General features: G+C 34.7%; 1 long non-coding RNA gene across 1 annotated transcript; it reads left to right on the forward strand.

Annotated features, from left to right (window-relative positions):
- Positions 1 to 80: 80 nt before the first annotated feature.
- On the forward strand, positions 81 to 1,326 carry LOC109588892 (uncharacterized). The gene is made up of 4 exons (XR_002188420.1): positions 81 to 289; positions 938 to 1,051; positions 1,104 to 1,159; positions 1,211 to 1,326. It is a non-coding gene; the product is annotated as an uncharacterized LOC109588892 (long non-coding RNA).
- The last annotated feature ends 5,830 nt before the right edge of the window (positions 1,327 to 7,156 follow it).

Here is a 7,156-nt window from a genome sequence, read left to right on the forward strand (position 1 = left end):
ATTGCTATTGTTATAATGACATGAAATTATTATTTTACATGCTAGACTATTATTTGACATTTTAATTTCAAATTTTTTTATATTCCAATTCTCTTTCCAGTCATTTTTAGAGCTGCTATACCAGTGTATCTCAGGTACTGGATCAATGGGTTTCAATTGGTGGGTGTTGGTTCAATGCAGTGCTCTATATGGATACAGTAATGATGGAGTCTGGAATGATGATTTTAAAATTAATGCACAATGGACGATAATTAAAGACATTATTAACAAAACATTAAACTCAGATGAAGTAAGTAATGTACTTGTTATGTTGTTAGTACAGTATAGTCACTGTTAATGTACACTGCTCCTTGTCATCTCATGAGGTTGTGCTTAGCACACTGTACTGAAAACCCTTAGCCATGATACTTCATTTAAAATGGCTAGAAGAGAGCTCTCTGTTTTATATTTTTTTTCTGATGCATATACATGTCCTTATGTTGTGTAGCAAGTTTGGGCTGATTCTGATCAAATTTGGATTTTTATGAATTTTTGAAGTTACTTAAAAATCGGGTCAAAGTCCCTGTACAGGGTTGCTGGCCAAATTTCAGCAAAAATTATTAGGAGAGAAATCGCCATTTTTATAATACTTTCTGATGCATATACATGTCCTTATGTTGTGTAGCAAGTTTGGGCTGATTCAGATGAAAATTACGAATTGTTACTCAAAAGCCATGTACATGTACATGTATTACTGTATTGTAGTGCTTGTAATCTCTTGAAATATGCTGTTTAGCTTACCCTGACTAACACCCTCATTTATCAGACTGCACCTATAGTGTTCCAATTACATTATTTACTTTATAAAATAACCTCCTCTCAAAGTACTTTATTGTCTCAAAGTGTCCATTATATAGTGGCTCCACTGTATGACATTTTCCTCTTTCTTTTCCTTTAGGGTGAATTAGCTCATCGCTGGTCCATTAATTGCTGTAATTATATTTATAATAACTGGAGTCCTTTCAATGCTTATCCTATTATTATTGCGTGGGAATATTACCTGAAGAACGTGGTACATATATGTGTACATAATAAATATAATATTAATTATTTTTACATTGTAGAATAACTAGTTTGTTATTTCTGATTTTGAAATTAAAAGGCTACTGATATGAGAGAGGTAAATTAACATGTATTACTCATCAAGTTAAATTAACGATTATTATGATAGTGGTTATAAAGACATTCTTGAGGCAATTGGATCAAGTGAAGAATTAACATCATCATCATCATCATCATCATCATCATCATCATCATCTAGCTGAGTCCTGATCTCTACCTCCTCCTCCTCACCTGGACACTGGTACATACATGTATGTACATGTAATATACCATATAGTGGTTTTTAGGGTGATAATTTTGCAGATGGCCTATATCCGAAAAATCACAGAATTTATTGTCGTGAATTTCCACTTTTCTGTCATATTGTACTGTATTTAAATTGATTTTTGAAGAATTTAATTTCCCAAATTTAAAAAAATCTGCAGAATTTGTTATCCTCTACAAAACCCGCTATATGTTAACCAGCCTTGTGTTTTGTTTGATGGTGTTTTAAGGTAGTTTGGGATCTATACAGTAGTGTTGGTCTTTGTTGTGCATGCGCAATACACCAATACTGTGTAGTGCTTTAATTTGGCAGAGTGGGGGTTTTCAAGAGGAATCTCCAGTATTAAAACTGCTAATCATTAATGCTCATGCTCAGTGATTGCCAAAATAAAGCACCGCTACAATAAAGTGCTATACAATAGTATACAGTAGTATACAATGGTATAGAGTAGTATAAGATAGTATACAGTAGTATACAGTGGTATACAATAGTGTACAGTGGTATACAATAGTGTACAGTGGTATACAATAGTGTACAGTGGTATACAATAGTACACATACAGTAGTATACAATAGTATACTGTAGTATAGCCGGTTTCAGTTGAGTTTGACAGGTGAAGCACCTTTCTTACTTTCTTGTTACCGTATAAGTAATTTTTTTAGGGTTCCAAATTTCGCGAATTTCACAGATTCCCTCCTGATTCCCTCCTGCTTGCTACCTCCTGCTCTAACATGACAATGCTTCCATCTTCCAACTTATAGGTAGCGAGTAGCTTCTGTATCAATTAATAGCAATCACAATAATAACATCATTGTCTCAATACACAAGTAAACCTTGCAACATTATCTAACAATGTCTGTTATATGCTCATTTTCATGCAAATCTTCCTTGAATGTATAACAATTTATTTTTTCGTTTACACATTTTTCCAAATGGCTTTACATATAATTCGAGTTGTTTGATGAAACTCTACTTTACCCTAAAGCAAGGTTGCACATATCGTGTGCAACGAGTATGTTTTACTAACTTAAATGGAATGGCAATGACCTTTGGAGAAAGAAGTTATGAGAAATTGGAAGACTTGTGATGGAAATATATGGGGTTACTTTGATCTGTTGTCAGATGTTTGTGCCGATACTACCCCCCAGCCATTCCTACTAATACAAGGAAGACTTATTTATAACTGTGTATAATTATAACTCACTCCAAACTCTTGATTGTCCTAATGTAATATAAAATACTTTCCAACAAGGCTATATGCATTATCGAATCCAAGTCCTTGTAGCCTGCTTCAAGGTAAAGGTGACACGACTCATCTCTACATTAACCTGATGATTATCATTCTGGGTTGGTGGACAGTGCCTTGAAGCTATTGCTCACCTAAGGAGTGTAGCCTAGCTTTGACAATTTTTGCAAACTCACTATATTTTAAATCGTCTTAATTGAGTATTCTATTGTAAAGAATGGGAATGTTTTCAGCTTAAACATTTAATATGATCCATAGCTTTCTTTATCAACGCTGGATTATCAGTATTCCAACCATCTTAGTATTCATGAAAATGCCTGCAGACAGGAGCACATTTAAAAGATATCTTCACCAATGTTGATGGATCTCATTTTGTTGTAATATTAAGGTTGAAGGGTTAATATCAAGGTGATTCAAGGTATCTTGCTCACTTGAGTGGACAAACTTCATTCCTTCTATACCCCTACAGTGTTAAGGTGACACAACTCATCTTTGCTTTCATTTGACCATGTGCTTACCTGAGGTGTATAGCCTGATATTGACAATTTGTACGAATTCACTAGATAAGCTTTTATTTACTGAGCTTTCTGTTGCAAACATTGAAATTGGTTCTTGCTCCAAAAATTATAAAATGCTTACCTTTAGCAGGTAGGTGGCCCATTTCCCTTAAGCACCTTCATTTCAGTTACTGTATTGTGTGTTAATCATGCAAATATGTACATTTAACAACTACGATCTTCATTTTCACTCTTGCTCTTCAAATAATCTGTCACTAACTAAACCACCTTACCTCAATTGATAGTGGAGTTTGTGGTGGTTTGCAGTAATAAGAGATACAAATTCACCATGGTTGGTGCCATTTTCAATCACTTCACTAAAGGGACAATCTTTATGCTTCCAATGACTAGACTAGTACTAATGAAGCCAAATCTTAGCCATCATGGGCATTGGCCCTTGGAAGACTATTGGTTTTTTGTCGGCTCTATTTTTTATCATCTTGCGCAGGTAAGATATTTTCTGGTGGATGATGTGTGGCATCTTTTTATATTAGCACTTTTTGTCATTCACTTTTTTGTATTTAAACCCTATGTCCTTCACTAGTGGGAGCAGTAAGTCCTCTCTCCATTAAAAACTCTGTCTTTCCATAATGTATTGAGTGATTGACGCATGTAGTTATTGTCAAGTTCAGTGGAGTCCCTTGACTACCTCCAGCTCCTCTTGTTTCTTGATTTGAATGTCTTCATTATTCATTTCAATGCCAGTACTGAAGTAGTAAAAGTTTGTTCTTCTCTATTACAAAGGATCATTATGAGGAATGTAGGCAGTATCCTGTTACTAGTCCTAATGAATGTGTCTACTAATATGGCACAAGGTCAACCTGACTGGAAAAATCTCCAAAAAAATTCTGACTTACAATCTATTTTTAACTTTAAACACAAAATAAAAAAAAACATTTAATTATTCTACATGTGTATGAGTTAATTGTTAATGATTGATGAGTTAATGAGTTAAGAGGCACCCTAGAGTCCCAGAGTTAGGACATTAGAATCATCCCAACCTAACTGGATAGAACTAGTACAACATTTATGAGAAACTATCTTCATCCATCCATCACTTGAATATATTGAGATTAATACTGGCTACCAGACATGGGGTAATAGTAATAGATAATAGTAATAGTAATAGTAAAGATTACATGTTTTGAAGTAATTGTAATAGTAATAGTAATGGAGGAATCAAAACACCAAGTAATAGTAATTGTAATAGTAGGAGACAGTTAAGTAATAGTAATATAATAGTAATTGTGCATATTGTAATACATTATTGTACAAGTATTCAATGTACATGTACAGGTACATGTATGTGCATTCAAGTCTGTCTGCTCTGACAAAAGGTTCATCTGCCCAGTGGTATTCAGTATAGGAGGGAAATTTTTTAGACCGGAACGATGCAGACTTTCTGATACTGTTTTTGAGAAACTTATAAGTATACAATGTAATGGTCATTTGCTTTAAAGAGAATTGATTTGAAATTATAATGTAATCGTAATATAATTAGATTACATTTTGTCATGCATATGCAGTAATAGTAATAGTAATAATGAAATTAATGGAGTAATAGTAATAGTAATATATTACATTTACATCTACTAAACATGTAATTGTAATAGTAATAGAATTTTTTTCTAGTTAATAGTAATAGTAATATATTACTTTCTAATGTAATTGACCCCATGTCTGCTGGCTACACTACTCCTCTCCTGGAGGATACTAGTCTAGATGTTGGTGGTACCTAAAAGAGCTGAAAAACTTACGAAGTGCATTCAGGTGGTTAATTTGACCACTGCTACCCAAGTTTTTGGTGACCAGCGCTTTATGATACTCCACCACATTTGTTTTATATGCATTATATGTAAGTCTTATTTTTTCAATTGATAACAACAAAATTGATTGCAGCTTGCTTGACAATACATGTCCTACATTGTTGTAATACTGGTAACAAGTTGAAGTTAAACTGACAAACTCAAGTTATCATAGAATTAATGGGAACAGAAGAGAAGAATGTAGAATGGTGTATGCATAAAAGTATCAACAGAAGAACAACTTAAACAAAAACAATAGAACAGCACACTTATATATGGGACACAAATTAATAACTAGATAACATTAAACAATAACTAGTTGTAATAAACCAAGTTAATTTACTATGTACAACACTCCCACTCAAATTTACTTGGTTTCTTGTAAAAATACTAGTCCCATTTCAGTCCTCAAAATTTCAAAACGATTACGAGATAACGGTTTCGTAAATATATCTGCTATCATATTCTCAGTAGGACAATATACTAGATCGATAGTGCCATTCTGTAATGCCTCACGTACGTAGTGATATTTAATATCAATATGCTTGGTTCTAGCATGAGAGACTGGGTTCTTTGCTACTGCAATAGTCCCTTGGTTATCTTCATTGATAGTAACTAGTTTGGATGGACCTGTAGCAATGTCTGACAAGAGTCTCTTCAACCAAGTAGCTTCTTGTGTAGCCAAACTAAGTGCTATATACTCAGTTTCTGTAGTTGATAAAGCAACAACAGGTTGCTTTCTGCTGAGCCAGCTAACAGCTCCACCAGACATCATGAAGAGATTCCCTGTAGTGGAATGTCATCATCCCTATCTCCTGCCCCATCAGCATCTGTAAATCCTATCAGTGTTTCACTAGCAGATCTGTCAAACTTTAAACTGAGATCAATAGTTCCCTTCAAGTATCTGAAGATACGCTTTACTGCTGTGAGATGAGTTTTAGTGGGACACGAGTTATATTGGATACTGCTCCCACTGCTTGGGCAATTTCTGGTCTTATAGCAACTGCAGCATAGAGTAAGCTACCTACCATTGATTGATATTTGACTGGGTCTACAGGATTACTACCATCTTCTTTCACTAGCTTCACATAGTGTCTGCTGGTGTTGCTCATACTTTAGCTTCAGACAGTCCATACCTTTCCAGAAGTGAGCTAATGTACTGTCTCTGATGTAACCACAGGCATCCTTCTTCTTCATCTTAATCAATTGTCATACTGAAATAGTGATGCAATCTTCCCAAATCCTTCATTCTGAATCTTGCTACCAAATCTCCTTTGATACCAGTAAGGACTCCAAACTACATGTACTCATTAATGGCATAAAGTGAATCTGATATCATTTTGATTTCCTCCCCTGTCCCTTGCTTCATTTGAATATATACACAGCAGTGCATTGAAGCATAGACCAATTGCCTATGCTAGTCACCTCAGGCTTGCCAGTAGGGACTCCAAACTACATGTACTCATTAATAGCATCAATACCAATGGTTATCTATGCTACAAAGTGAATCTGATATCATTTGAGCTAATCCTGAGTACATATATACTTGTGTAGTGTATTATGTTACACGAAGCCAAAATATTTTTTAATTTTTTTAATTCAAGGATAGGGACAATGGAAATGGGCTAGTTCTGTTCAAAACAACTAGTTTTATTTCTTAGAGTAGTATTAAGACATCTAGCTAGTTGATTTCCTTCCCTGTCCCTTGCTTCATTTGAATATACACACAGCAGTGCACTGATAGAGCATAGATCCATTGCCTATGCTAGTCACCTCAGGCTTGCCAGTAGGGACTCCAAACTTCATGTACTCATTAATGGCATCAATACCAATTGTTATCTATGCTACAAAGTGAATCTGATATCATTTGAGCTAATCCTGACTACTATGGCATGCATTAGGTGTCAGGAATTGTCATTCTGTATTGTCACGTGCCAAGTTGTATACATTTTGGGAGTGGTTAGATTCTATTGGGCCCTGGATGGGGCATAGTTATTATAATTGTGATTGGGTGTGGTGACACGCCCATGACATCATCATGGCAGAAGAGGGAGAAGTGGCTTATAATTGGAGCGAATTATTTAAATATGTTAATTAGGTCAGTAATGATTGTCAATTAATAAAACTCTGAATTAAAACTACAAAATTGATGATTGCTACAGCAAAACCTTTACCATGACTA

Source organism: Amphimedon queenslandica, unplaced genomic scaffold (genome assembly GCF_000090795.2).
Source record: "Amphimedon queenslandica unplaced genomic scaffold, v1.1 AMPQUscaffold_11789, whole genome shotgun sequence".
Classification (NCBI taxonomy): domain Eukaryota; kingdom Metazoa; phylum Porifera; class Demospongiae; order Haplosclerida; family Niphatidae; genus Amphimedon; species Amphimedon queenslandica.